Source organism: Herpailurus yagouaroundi, unplaced genomic scaffold (assembly GCF_014898765.1).
Source record: "Herpailurus yagouaroundi ecotype Mexico unplaced genomic scaffold, PumYag 162559, whole genome shotgun sequence".
Classification (NCBI taxonomy): domain Eukaryota; kingdom Metazoa; phylum Chordata; class Mammalia; order Carnivora; family Felidae; genus Herpailurus; species Herpailurus yagouaroundi.
Genome location: NW_024423280.1, coordinates 54,912 through 69,522, shown reverse-complemented (window position 1 = coordinate 69,522; position 14,611 = coordinate 54,912). Strand labels below are relative to the sequence as shown.

Here is a 14,611-nt window from a genome sequence, read left to right as displayed (position 1 = left end):
GTGAGCGCCTCCAACCCGGAGCCAGGGGCTTCGACCGGCTCCCCCCCGCTTCTCGCCCCGCGGCCCGGGAGCGCTGCTCGGACCAGGGCCCGGAGGGCTGTGAGGACTGCGCGGCAGGCCGCGCCCCGCAGTCCCAGTCTCCCGGCGCGGGTCGGGACCCGCTGCAGTTGCTCTTGTGCCCCACGAGTCTTGGCAACAAGGGCGCAATGTCAAGATCGCACTTACAGCCCAGCCCTCGAGCCGGGGCCTGCTCCCGCCTCCCGCTGGGGAGGCGCCGGGCGCTGCGGACTCAGGGCCCCCGCGGAGGGCGCGCTTCTCCGGATTCGCGCCGCACGGTTAGCCTGGGGGTTGGGAGAGAGGGTAGTAAACAAGATCTTTCCCCGGACGGGAAGCCCCCCCCTGTGCGCCGAACCAGGCCGGGTAAACAGGGCACGCAAATGCTCTAGGGAACAGGCAGCCCAGGGACTTTGCTGGCAGCCGCCTACGCCGGCCAAATGGAGTGAGTTCCCGGTTTAAACCAGATCTCAAGCTTGGCTGTTTAGCTGATGGACTCAGCTTCCACTTTTAAGAAGCAAATCAAAATCCGGGTGGAAAAGGCTAAAGGAGTCTCCCTCTTTCTCCAAAGAGAGGGCTGTACACCCCCCAGACTTCACACTGCCTGCACTATCAATGAAACGTTTATTTTGTGGAATATGTTAGAATAAATCACAACAAAAGCTGTAATTGAAAAAAAAATCGAGATATTTTTGTCACTGTCCATATACACATTATGTGCTTGCGGGCTGTATCAGTCTGTGAACAGATAGATACATAGATATAGATATACATATAGATACAGATATAGATATAGATATAGATATAGATATAGATATAGATATAGATATTTGCTGGAGTGTATACTGTGGACTTAAGTTTGCATTCTAAAACTCAGCGAAAATAGTCATAGATCCCATCATATATGCCCTGTTTGAGCATGCTGGCCTTCCCAAAGGCCCATTAAAATGCTATTTTCTTTTATTTAGAACCTCCAAAACAGGAGCAAAGTGTGCTTTTAGAATGAATCTACTCTACATGTAAAAAAAAAAAAAATGACGTGTGTAAATTGTATTTACAATGGAGTGTTTACAATTCACTTCTTTCTCTAATGTGACCTGACTTTGGGGCATGGAGGTCTCTGTGCAGGGGCCTTTAGGCAGAGTCATTCTTGGCTCTTAGAGTAGTACCTGATACTGTAAAATGCTAAATCTGGACAGATTTACACAAAACAGAAGCTGTAATCTCACCCTTAAAATTCCAGCTGAACAGCTTTAGGGATTTTTCTATGTTCCAGACCCCATGAATGTTTTTCCAGGTTGAGTGGTTGGGCCTTAGACTATGACGGTTCAACCAAAAATCGTGACGTTAGACACAGAAACGAGATGTGTCATCAGGTTGTTGGTGTTTTGTTTTGGTTTGGGTTTTATAGTATCCACATTGTGGAACAAAGGTATTTTATTTTGAAAGATACAGCTATCACTTTGATGAAACAGTGCATAGATACATGATGGAAACTCAGAAATGAATTTTACATGTAAGAAAGGTGTGTTGTTTTATGTCTGGTCCTTGACTTGAAATTGTCTTTATGGGGTTTTCTTTTCCCTAAACAATATTTTTATGAAGACAAGAAATAACGAAGGTATTCAAGACCATTTTTCCAGACAGCATCTGAATAAAACTTATTTCTTCCCGTTGAGATAGGCATGGATTTTCCTCTAACTTGAAAATACATGACTACTCTTTACTGCGGTAGAAAAACCACTCAGAAAACTGCTTTCCTCTACTGCTAGTGAAAAGTATGTTGCATTCCCTGCCGCCCCCCCCCCCCATCCCCAATGAAACCCAGAATTCTTTAACTGTATTGCCAGGTATATCACCATTAATACATAGCCTGTAAGTGCCTTTTGGGGATATGGGAAACTCCTTGGGTAGGTCCTGGCTGCACAGAGTTATTCTTTTTTTTTTTTTTTAATTTTCTTTCAACGTTTTTATTTATTTATGGGACAGACAGAGACAGAGCATGAACAGGGGAGGGGCAGAGAGAGAGGGAGACACAGAATCGGAAACAGGCTCCAGGCTCTGAGCCATCAGCCCAGAGCCCAACGCGGGGCTCGAACTCACGGACCATGAGATCGTGACCTGGTTGAAGTCGGACGCTTAACCGACTGCGCCACCCAGGCGCCCCACAGAGTTATTCTTTAAGCAGCACAAATATGCTTCAGGACACAAAGTGTGAGAAAAGACTCAAGTCAAATACGTATGTACATTATCGGAGTTAGGGCAGAGAATAGACTGAAAATAATGCTCCCTGTTGCTAAATCCATTCATAGCCGGTAAGATAATTAAGGACCTTCCGTTCTATGTAAACGGAGTCACATTTATGTATAAAACTTGGTGCAACAATGGCACGTCCCTCCAAAGCACCCAAGAAGCCTGAAATAGTTACGGTACGCCCTATATCTCCCTTCCCCTACGGGTCTTGCTTATGGAGAATAGTGGAAAGTACAATGTACTGAGTTAAACAAATATTTAATTTGCTCCACATCCAAAGCAAATCAGGTTTCAGGCCAACATATGGGCTCCAGCTTAGAGCTGGAGACATAGCCTCAGGTTGGGTCTGGGGGTGAGTGATGTCTATGGTCATTGTCGGAGGTTCTGGCTGGTCTGAAAAGACTCTGGGTCACCACCTTCCCGAGGAGTGTGGACAGACTGCGTTCTGCTTCATTCTAGAACCCATCACAGGTTAGAGCTCTCTGAGGTAGGCCCAAAATGGTTGATCTAGATTTAGAATTTAACTTCTTATTTGTCTGGCTGAGTTCCTTTAGGGCAGGCATGGTAATTTACTGATTTGGGGTTCCCCGTGTTTAGCACCGTGCCTGGAACATGGTAATCCCTTGATACAGATCTGATCAATCACTTACATTGTAAATGAAGAAGATCCCCTAAGTTAGGGTCTTTGGGTCTTTAGGTGACTGCAGAGCATCTAGAGATGTACCGTGCTAAAGTAGCCACTAGCCATATGTGCCCAGTGGTGTTCGGAATGTGGCTAGACCAGTTGGTTGGAGCTGTAAGTATGAAATACATACCGGATCCTGAAGACTTAGTGTGAAGAAAAGAATGTAAGATATCTCATTAATAATTTTTATGTTCATTATATAATAATACCATAAATAATACCCCAATATATTGGGATAATTAATTCAGACTTGCGGTAGGCTACTTTTAAGATGACCCCCAATAACCCATAAGTGTAATTCCTTCCCCTAGAATATAGGCTGGGCTTAATGGGTCAATTCTAACAGAAAAAAAAGGCAAGAGTGATAGAATGTAACTTCCAAGATTAGGTTACAAATCTACAAAATGCAGCTTTTATCTTGGGGGCTCCTTCCTCCCTACGTTAGCTTGTGCCCTCTCTACTTCTATCTCAGAGCACAGTCACCAGTAAAGAAGAGACTCCCATGCAGAAGATGCCAAATGAAGACAAGAGTCCCTGGAGGATGAGAAGTCACGTGGAGGAGAGGTGAGGCACATCACCCAACAACCAGCCATGTGAGTGATACTTCTTGGAAGCATACCCTCCTGCCCCAGTCAATGTAGCCCAGCTGATAGCCTGACTACAAACTGAGGAGGAACCCTGAGCCAGAACTCTCCAGCCAAACCACTCATGCAGAGCAACTGTAAAATAATAAATGTTTGTTTCAAGCTAGGTTTGGGGGGTAATTTGTTACACAGCAATAAATAACCAATGCACAATTATGAAAATTAATTTCCCTTTTTAATTTTTACAATGTGGCTACTAGAGAATTTTAAATGGCACGTGTGGCTCACATTGCATTTCTGTTGGACAACACTGGTCTCTGTGACTCACATGGGACACAGGTGCTCCAGATTTAATTTAGGGTTCTAGGGAGCTGGACTCTAATTTATGATATAGAAAACCATGAAATAATTAGGTGTAAATCCTTTTTTTGTTTTGTTTTTTGAGAGAGAGAGAGGGTTGGTGGTGGGGGTTGGGACGGGGCAAAGGGAGAGAGAGAGAGAGAGAGAGAGAGGGAGAGAGAGAGGGAGAATCTTAAGCAGGCTCCTCCCTGAGCGTGGAGCTTGGTCTCACGACCCTGAGATCATGACCTGAGCCAAAATCAAGAGTCAGACACTTAACCGATTTAGATATAAATCTTACAAAATATGTTAAAATCTATAATCCGTTGGCTATACCAATTGGTGATCTTTCCTTATTAAACAACTATGGATTGAGAGTTAAGGGTTAATCTATGCTTGATTTAGCCCCTACATAGTTAGAAACTGTACCCAGAGAGACTGCTTTAATGTCCCTTCCAGCTCTAACATTCTAGGATTCAACAACTGCTCATTTCAGCATTCTCTTGCTACAAGGAGCAATGGTGATGCTGGTGATAGGAGGTTCAGTGTTTCTTAGGTATTGAACCAACATTAACAGCTCCACTTTTCCAAAATAGGAAAGAATGTGGCCAGTGGATCAAGGTGAGGAGTAGACAGTCTGAGACAAAGGAGCACTCGCCAGCACCCCTCTGGTTGCTCCCACTGGCCTCTGCACCCCTCCACAGCCTTTCCTGGAATACTTGAACCTCTGTTCTTCACCACTCCTGACTTCTATAACACCAGAAAAATTGTGTTTTCATTTAGGAGTTTTGTAGCTAAACTGAGAGTTGGGAAGAAATGAACTTAGCTTTCTATTTATTTGTATTTGCAGAACCACAGAGAACCAATGTGATAATTAGAAAAACATTTTAGAAAACCCTATTTTCTACTGGATTTTATATTCCCAGTACAGTGACAAGTTCTCCTAAGTTTTCAATGGCTAAACATATCAGTTTCCATCTTTTGACCAGAAGGCCACTCATTTGAGTCTCTTTTTGCTCTGGCTATTTATAGATAATCACGGAATAAGAGCATGTTACAAAATGAACATCATCTTCTGTGCTTCTCTTCTACATTCAACTAAGAAAGGCTTTTCATAGGTGTTCTTTGCATTTTATTTTGACACCGTGATTACAGATGCAATTAATACATAGCACTTCAAAGGGAGATGATTTTCTATAGCAACATTTTGACCGAAAGTAGATAGTCTTTTAAAAGGCTATCATTGATAGTTTACATCACTTAAAAGTGACCTTTGATGGGGACACCTCGGGTGGCATACCTGGTTAAACGACCAACTCTTGATCTTGACTCAGGGCATGATCTCATAGTTTGTGAGTTTGAGCCCCACATCAGGCTTGTTCCGGTGGCGTGGGGCCTGCTTGGGATTCTGTCTCTCTACTGTTTGTGCTCTCTCTCTCAAAATAAATAAGCTTAAAAAAAAAAAAAAGTGACCCTTGATGAATGTTGCTGAAAATATTCCAGGTTTGGATTTATTGGGTGATTAAGTGACGGGCAGGGACTACTACACAGGCCATCATTCCATAAATATCTGTGATAGTGGCTGCTCTGAAGTTTTGTATAATAAAGTCAAACAGGCTGCTAGTATATAAATTAGCAATACTTTGGCAGATGGCATTTATTGTTTTGTTATATTTATTTCTGGCGGGTCTTTAATTTCCAAATTTTTGTAACTATTGTAGTGGATTTTAGATTTTCCTTTAGAGGTGAGTTTTGATCCTATGAAGGACAAATTGTATTCAGACAATTACATATCAGAGCTCTATCTTAAGTGACAATTTCAATTCTAGATTATGATTTTCAGTTTTCTAAATCTACATAACTTTTTCCTAAAATTATTAGTGTTTGTCTAAGTATACAAAATAAGAAAATCAGCCATTTCAGATGACACCAAAGCTTTACCAAGTCTTCAAAATAATGGGATTAAAATCGTGTGTGTGCTATTCTGTTTTCCATAGACGCTAACTCAGACATTGTTTCACAGAACTAAGCAAGTTGGCTTTCCAAACATACTGAACAGATGCTTTTGATAACTTTCTGAAATCAGTAATGAACATCACAGTGTGTTAGACTATGCTTATTTAAGTGAAGGTCTTAGAAGTGATGGTTCTTAGTTTTGTGTTTTTATTCTCATTTATTCTCATTTTAAAGCCAATCTTCTGTGCTTTGGCATTTCATATTAAGCAACATTCACCCAAATCTTGGAGAGCTTCCCCCCCCCCCCCAATTTGGAGGGACGGGGTAAAAAAAAAAAAAAAAATTAACATCAGATTTGCCATTGTTTTATTTATTTATTTTATTTTATTATTTTTTAATTGTATTTTTTTATTTTTTTAAATTTACATCCAAATTAGTTAGCATATAGTGCAACAATGGTTTCAGGAGTAGATTCCTTAGTGCCCCTCACCCATTTAGCCCAACTCCCCTCCCACAATCCCTCCCGTAACCCCCAGTTTGTTCTCCATATTTATGGGTCTCTTCTGTTTTGTCCGCTTCCCTGTTTTTTTATTATTTTTGTGTTCCTTCCCTTATGTTCATCTGTTTTGTCTCTTAAAGTCCTCATATGAGTGAAGTCATATGATTTTTGTCTCTCTGACTAATTTCACTTAGCATCATACCCTCCAGTTCCATCCATGTAGTTGCAAATGCCAAGATTTCATTCTTTTTGATGGCTGAGTAATACTCCATTGTATATATATACCACATCTTCTTTATCCATGCATCCATCGATGGACATTTGGGCTCTTTCCATACTTAGACTATTGTTACTAGTGTTGCTATAAACATGGGGGTGCATGTGTCCCTTCGAAACAGCATACCTATATCCCGTGGATAAATACCTAGTAGTGCAATTGCTGGGTCGTAGGGTAGTTCTGTTTTTAGTGTTTTGAGGAACCTCCATACTGCTTTCCAGAGTGGCTGCACCAGCTTGCATTCCCCCCTGCAAAAAAAAATTTTTTTTTTTTTTTAAGTAAAGAAGGCCATTACTTTACCAGTGAGATTCTATTACTTTCTTCAGGGAATGATGATTTATATTATAAAGGTTTAGAACCTGGAATTTTATATCTTTGGCTCTTGGAAACCAATCAAACCATTCTCAGGCCTTTGCCTCCTCTTTAATCCTCCTCCTTCTCCCCCTCTTCCTTCTCCTCATCCACCTCCTAGACCATCTCCCATCCTTCCCCAGCCACGCACGATCTCATTATTCTTCATGCTCTGTAGCTCTCCTTCCAAGGCAGACCCTCTACCTTTGGTGCTTCTGCAACAGCAGCAGACCTGTTCCAGTTGCTGAGCTTTAGACTAATCCAGCCTCTGGTGAATAATCCTGTGCCTTTCTCCTTGCCCCCTCCTCCCTCTTCCGCCCATGCCATGCTCAGCTGCTTGATAGGATGCTCTCTCTATTCCTCTCTTCTTTGCTGATGCCAAAGAGGACTCACAAGGGGCTGGCCAGAGAGACCCAGCTTCGGCCAAGGAAAGCGCTTACAGCGCAAGGAGAGGAAGAGGAAGCTCTTCTTAGGACTTATATTAATGTTAGAAAGAAGGAAAAGAGTTGACACGCAGTTTTCAGTGTGTGCAGGATGCTTCCAGTTGTCTTTCCTAAGCCCTGCCTGCTACTGCCCCAGTGTCCCCAAGGCACTCCCACGTAATTTGCTGTTACCAGCCATGCAAATATTTTTCTAATTCCCAATTCAAACTCAGCTTCACAAACAGGTGCCTTTTAGTCCAATCAGGATAAAATACACATGTGGCTATTATTCTCTTGTTTTGAAAAGGTGACAAAGGGCATAAGGGGCTATCAGGCCAGGCTGTCACTGGGTAATTTGCCACGAGCCTCTGTGTGGATCCAGACCCTCCCTTTGTTTGGGATCCAGCACGTGATTCCTGCAGATGACTGACAAGGGCAGACTTGTAACAACGTTATTTCAGGAGGATAATAACCAGCCCTCATAAATTCCTTTTTTAATAGTTAATTGCAGGTTGTAGGCTATTAACAATGACTCTATTTTACATCACAAAAGAAAATAGTTTCTTGTTACTGCTAGTTTCTAAAACCACTTTGAGACATTATAGTACCCTCGGAGAAAACCTAGCCTTTCATGAAATGAATCATAAATAGTTGAGTTAAGAAAACCACTGTGAAATAGGAAAAGAGAAGAAGGGAGGAGAAAAAGAAATATCTGTCTGAGATACAGAAGAGATGTTCTGGGAGGAGCTGCTTCCATGCAAATAAAATTTTAACCCAACTTTCTTTTTTTTTTTTTTTAATTATTTTTTTATTTTCTATTAACCCAACTTTCATGGCCACCCATCTAAGTCTTACTTCCCTGGGTGATAAGTGAAATTAAGCACAGAAATATCTAACAGCTTTAAGCCTTAAGCTATGTAGAGAAAATGAAATCGAGTCAGGAAGGAGCTCATTCTGAGCTTTGTATAAGGAGCCCTGGGTTTCATTTCATTTCTTGTTCTGTTGGGGGTACATCACTTCGTTACTGATTCCTGGCAGTGAAAGAGAGACATTACAATTTTCATTAAAACTCTTATACTCTCTTAGGATTTTTACATCTTGACTTCAAGTTGTGCTGCAAGAGATCTTCACCATTGTGAGCTCTTTTAAGTTTCAGACCATGCAGCAATACCTATGCTGTAAATGGCCATCAAGAAATAGAAAATAATCTTATAGACATTTAATTAGAGGAGACAGTTTATAGGAGCATGTATGTCTATTTCTCTTTTCCTTTAAAAATACGTTGGCTTTAATAGGAAAAATGCATAAGCCCAGAAATATCTTTTTGAAAAGCAATTCTTGTAAAACACACATAGAGTTAAAACCATGCAAGTCAGGTACATATGTGACTAATCATATTTTTGATATATCTCTCTGCCTAATCATTAACTTTAAATGCCATATAAGAATTTGTAATCCACAGTAAATTATTTCATAGAAATAATTTAAGAGGGCTGCTAATGTGAAACATTCTAGTTTCCACCAGCAGTTTGCTGCCAAACGTTGTAGAAAAAAAAAAAAGAATCCCAGATATAAGTTGACATAAATTATAGTGAATATAAATCTCTGATGATCAAGTGGTGGTTAGAGATTATTGCATTTAGAAGATAGGGAAAAAACATATTAAACACCATGAAATCTTTCCAGGGTCTATTTTGCTTATTAGGAAACTGGATCTTTAAAAATCCCCTCAAAGCCTTTTAACTTTTTTGTTTAATGCCCTAGACTCCATGTTGTACATTTCAAAATATATTGTAACAGTTGAGTTTATTGAGCATAGAAAATAGAGGGGAAATTGTATTTTAATTACCAGGGAGACTGCCTAAGCTCTATTTTTAAAATGTGAGTTAGATGGGGCGCCTGGGTGGCACAGTCGGTTAAGCGTCCGACTTCAGCCAGGTCACGATCTCGCGGTCCGTGGGTTCGAGCCCCGCGTCGGGCTCTGGGCTGATGGCTCAGAGCCTGGAGCCTGTTTCCGATTCTGTGTCTCCCTCTCTCTCTGCCCCTCCCCCGTTCATGCTGTGTCTCTCTCTGTCCCAAAAATAAATAAACGTTGAAAAAAAAATTTAAAAAAATAAAATAAAATGTGAGTTAGGAAATTTAGCTTTCAAAGTAAAACCTTTAACTTTTTTCAAATGTTCTTCTCATAGTATCCGTTTTGCAGAAAAAAAAAATCAGAATAACTGAAAGTGATAATTATCCAAATAGTAGTTTTGAGAGGTTTCCCCCCCGCCTTTCAGATTCCTAGGTTTTTTGCAAAGCTGGAAACATTTGAGTGGAAATAATGTTCAGATTATAAAAAGCAGCAGCACATGAGTGAAATCAGGCAGAATTGGCCTGACAGGGGGTCAGAAACCAGAAAGAGTGACATGTAGCCACTCAAATGGCAACATTAGTCAGGTAGAAATCCATAATTAGCTGAAGTTTTTTTGAGTTTAAAGGATTACTATAAAGTACAGAAGGAAAAGAGTAAGTCTGGTTTTGAGAAAATTAATTCCCTTTCCAAATCTTCATCCTTTCCTTCAAGATGTGACTCCAAAGAAAGACAATTACGTCAAAGAAGGTTAGAGGCCTAATTCTGAACACTGCCTTTTAAGCACATTCTAGAAACCTATTAGACATCATGTAAACTGTAGACCGCGGCGTTTCTACGACCCCAATACTAAACATCTGTACACCAGCTTCTTGGGAGCAGAAATGGAGACATATGCATTTAACATATTCCAACAATATAGTCACAAGGGAAAATCTACCTTTCACCATATATGGCCATTGTGCAACTCTATCCAAGAACTCAATGCAGATATTTATGTAATATCTCTACTCCTTCTCCCCGCAGGTTGGCAGAGATTTAAGGAAATTCTTTGGGGAGGCCCCTGCAAAGTTCGTCTTCTAAAATATGAATGGTGTTGATGGAAAAAGCTGAAAAGCTTTTTTTGAGCATGAATCGGACTACCATCATGTGGGTATGTCAGAGAGTTTTTTATCAATCTTTCTAAAAATACCTATGGATATAAAATGTGTAGTTATTACGTATACATAAAAACCTTTGGTTTGTGCTGGAGTTGTTTGTTTTCGGTAACCTGTGATCTTGACCTGTTCCTTTGGGGAGTAGCTCCGTATGCACTCAGATTCTAGTAATGGAAAAGAAGAGCCATGGGATAAAGTGAATTGTGGGTGATCTTTTATAAGTCAGTTTAAGTGACTTTGGGAAATTGTCCAATGTGGCTAGATTAACACTTTGCTGATTATTAAGGGGGAGAAATTCAACAAAAGGACAGAGTTATTGCAATAATAGTATCCCCAAGGAGACAGACTATTAAAAAAAGAGACCATTTTTTCATGAGTATAATTTGCACAATTAAATCAATATAAAATTATCATGCTTGAGTGCAATGTAGTTAATGAACATATAGCAGGCATGATAATGCAGTCACATAAGAAACTGTGACGTTTTATTATAGAACTTTAATGGTATAGAACCTTAATGGAAGGCTGTGTCAGAAGGCTGGATTCTAATTCTACTCTGCTCTTCCTACCTTTCTGACCATGGCTAAATTCCTCGTCAGAAAGAAATGGAGGTGATAATATCCATCCTACCTCGCAGTTATTATGAAGATCAAATAAGAGAACAAATACAAAATTGCCTTGAAAACTGTCAAACGCTACAGAAGCACGAGATACTATGATTACCATGTTCTCAGCCATCTGCCATAATAGGATGCCATTTTTATGTCAGTGCTAATGTAGGACTCCCACTGGGAAAAGAAAAATCAAAAGAATGCTATTGCCTACACTCACAGTCTCTGGAAGGAGCCCCCTGAGCTTGGAGGAAGGGCCATGCTCCCTCTGTAAGCATCACCCACTGCTCTGGACAGGCACTGTGTGTCTAAGGTGTTCTCCAGGAGGAGGGGTGGTACGCCCATGCTTACAGAGAGGGCATGGCTCTACAAATCGTCCTCCACCTGCCGGTCTCTCATATATGTTAATAATCAAAATCTTCTCAACTTCTCAAACTGCACGGATCGGAATGTACTTTCGGATGATAGAGACGTTTCAAATCGCCAATGCTGCCTGGCCTATTCTCTCTGAATACAACGGTAGTGTATTTACTGCGTTTCTACTCTGCTCACCCTCCCTGCAAAATATATTATATTTAAAATGTTTTCAGTGACTTGTTACCCAGTAGTGACGTTAACCACAGGGTGCAGGGAGCAGGAGCAGGGAAAGGCCTTAAAAATGTTAATTATCTGGAGCATAGAGCTTAACATTCTAGACTCCAAGATGGTATTTAAGCCTATTTAGATTTTCTCCAAATTCTTTAAGGCTAATGCAACTTCTCAATGTATCTAGTAATCTCTAATTACTTGTGGAAATGGTAGATGTGAGAAGACCAGATTAAATCCATGGATAATCCCAAAATCTCATTTTAGCCAACAGCGTGGCTCTTTTCCCACCAAACCCAGTACCAGAAGGACCATTAAGAAGAGCTGAGTGGACTTTCAAGCTCCCTGCCCATCCCTCTGATGGAGATGTTAATGAATGAACCAAACTGCCAGAAAAGAAGACTGCAGGAAGGAAAGTGAAAACTCAGGAGCCTGGGCCACTGCCAAGCTAGAAATGCAGACGCTGAGGAAATGGAAGGTACTGGAGGACTAACGTAAAGGCGCAACCCACAGACCCACGCCTTGGGAGCACTGCGCTACAGTTTCCAGAAGGTGGAGGGCCGTCTTATTTGGCAGTGCTGCCCCACCCAGATCACGTTCTGTCCCCAGTGTGACCAGCTGGGTGTTCACCTGAGCTGAGCAAGAGTGAGCTGGAACCAGGAGCCTGGCTTTCTGGCTCACAGTACCAAGGAGCAGGCAATGGACTCGTCCAAGCACTCTCTCCTTACTTGAGCACGATTTGCTAACAGGATGAGGAAAGGGAGAGGAAGACAAAGACTTTGTTTTTTAGGACAACTTTGTAAATCCCACTGGCCTACATTTTATTGGTTTCCTCCTCATGCTGCTTTCTATTTGATCTTTATCTATTTTGTTGGTTTATTAACATCATAACAGCAAGGTCTCACAACCCTTTTGAACCCCAGTGTAGTTTTAATGAACATAAAAACTGTCCATGGTCTCTAAGGGTTATTTGAAATTCCAAAATAAATAGCATCAGTGAAACAAATGCGCAAGTCATTTTAGAATAAAGTTTCTGAACAGATGAAATATTTTACACAGCAATTTAATGTCCATCAGGTTAAAAAGAAGAAAACACCACAAAAATGCAGTTTGGTTTTTTGATAGCCCCGTTCCCTGACCCCACCGCCGCCTTTTTTCCTGGGCCATTTCTGTGTATGTTGGGCTCTCTAGTCTAGAACTTTTGGGGAGTTTTGGTCCAGATGGGTCAGGAGTTAAATGTGGAAGCAGAAAGTAGAGAAATGGGGCCGATGGGATGAGGGGAAGAGAACCTGTTTACTGTAACGTCTTGGGGTGGAATGATCGAAGTATACGGAAGTCTGTACTAGGAGATAAAATAGTTGGAATGGCCTCGGTTGGAGAAAACAGAAAAAAGAACGGTGTCCAGCCAATTAGATGTAAACAGGTGGCTCCCGGATTTAAAGTATCTGAACCACAGAGATCAGGATTAGCATAACTGATTTATGCCTGTGTCCCTGAGGCTCACAACACGTCCAGGCCTCAGTATCTGCAAAACGAGAGTAATGCTCAGTCGCCAGAGGCTGCAGGGCGGGTTTGGATCTTGGGAAAGAGGGGACGCAGGGAGCAGCTCGCGTCTTTTCTTCCCAGCGCGGCTTTCCTTCCGGAGGCTGCAGTGATTGTCTCTGGCTCTTAGGGACGGCGGGGCCCCTCGGACCCCCGGCTCCCTCGCGTCTCTCAGACAGGCACCCGCAGCGGCGGGAGGGTGCGGCGCTTCCAGGGCTCCCGTCCCCGAGTCGCTGCGGACGTCAGAGCCCGGTGTCGAGGCGGCTGGCGGCGGGTGTCTCGGGCCGAGCTCCTTCAGTCGGGGCGGTTCCTACGCCCTCCGCCAGTCGGTGTCCCAGCCGCCTGCGCCGCCCGGGCTCCGCGCCCCGCGCCCCGCTCTCTGTGCTCCCCCAACCCCTGCCCCCCAACCCCGCACCCTCCGCGCGGCCGGCTCCTCCGCTGGCCTCTATCCTTAGTCCTTCTTTCCTGCCCCCCTGCGGCCATCAGGGGGAAAGCAGAGCGACCTCTGGGCCCTGGCTGCCAGGGCCGCCGGCGCTGCCACCTCCACGGTGGGCACCTGGGTCGCGCGCGGGTGCGCTGCGCTTGGGCGGGCGGGAAAGGCTGCGCCCCGAGAAGGGGGGCAGGGGTGATTCCTGCGGACCGAGACCCCCTGGGATCTTCGAGAGGGTTCAGGCCGTCCCTACCCGCCCATCTAAGCGCAGTGAGGACCCGCGGGGGGACACCCTTTCCCAGAGCCAGGACTGGCCGCCTCACTGACAAAAACTTGATGATCTGTTGGCGGGCAGTGGATGTGCAGTGTGGAGGAAGGAGATGGAGTGTGAGGGGATCGCAGCCGGGGGTTCAAGGCAACAGCCGGGGGTTCAAGGCAACAAGAGTAACTTCCGTAGCACCACCTGTGCCGATGGGGGCTTAGGTGCTTACTTCTCTAGAAGTTTCCCTTTCACTGTCCGCTAGCCCAGAGGGAGTTCTCAATGTTGTCCACATCCTCGTAGTACGTGGGTGCGTGGCCTTTCTCTTAGCCAACCCAGCCAGCGAGCTTTTGGCTGCCAGAAAATGTGTTTCCTATCCAACATCTCTCGCACAAGGACAAAAATAATGCGTCTAAAAATGGTGAATTTCCTGTCTAGGCTTCCCTTACCCAACCTGGTTCCCCACTTACGAATAAGACTGGAGTAACAAAGATGAGTTGGAAACACTTTATCCTTTGTACATCCCTGATTTCTGCTGGTTCAGTGTCCTGTGTCAGGTGAAATTATTCATGAGGCTCTGAGCAGAGCTGGTAAGTCTCACTCCTTCCTCCTAGAAATTCCAAGTGGATTTAAATCACTCCCTGGTTGCTGCAGAGAGTCTATGTTTTATTGGAGTTCTCTAGTGAGCTTTGAAGTATGTGCTTACCAAATCTGTTTCTCAGCTCCCAGCTCCTGAATTAATTCTCCCCTCCCCC

General features: G+C 43.2%; 1 long non-coding RNA gene across 1 annotated transcript; it reads left to right on the top strand.

The window, feature by feature from the left end:
* The first annotated feature begins 3,453 nt into the window (after window positions 1-3,453).
* On the top strand, window positions 3,454-13,047 carry LOC121026844 (uncharacterized). The gene is made up of 3 exons (XR_005788463.1): window positions 3,454-3,585; window positions 10,299-10,425; window positions 11,893-13,047. It is a non-coding gene; the product is annotated as an uncharacterized LOC121026844 (long non-coding RNA).
* Window positions 13,048-14,611: the final 1,564 nt, after the last annotated feature.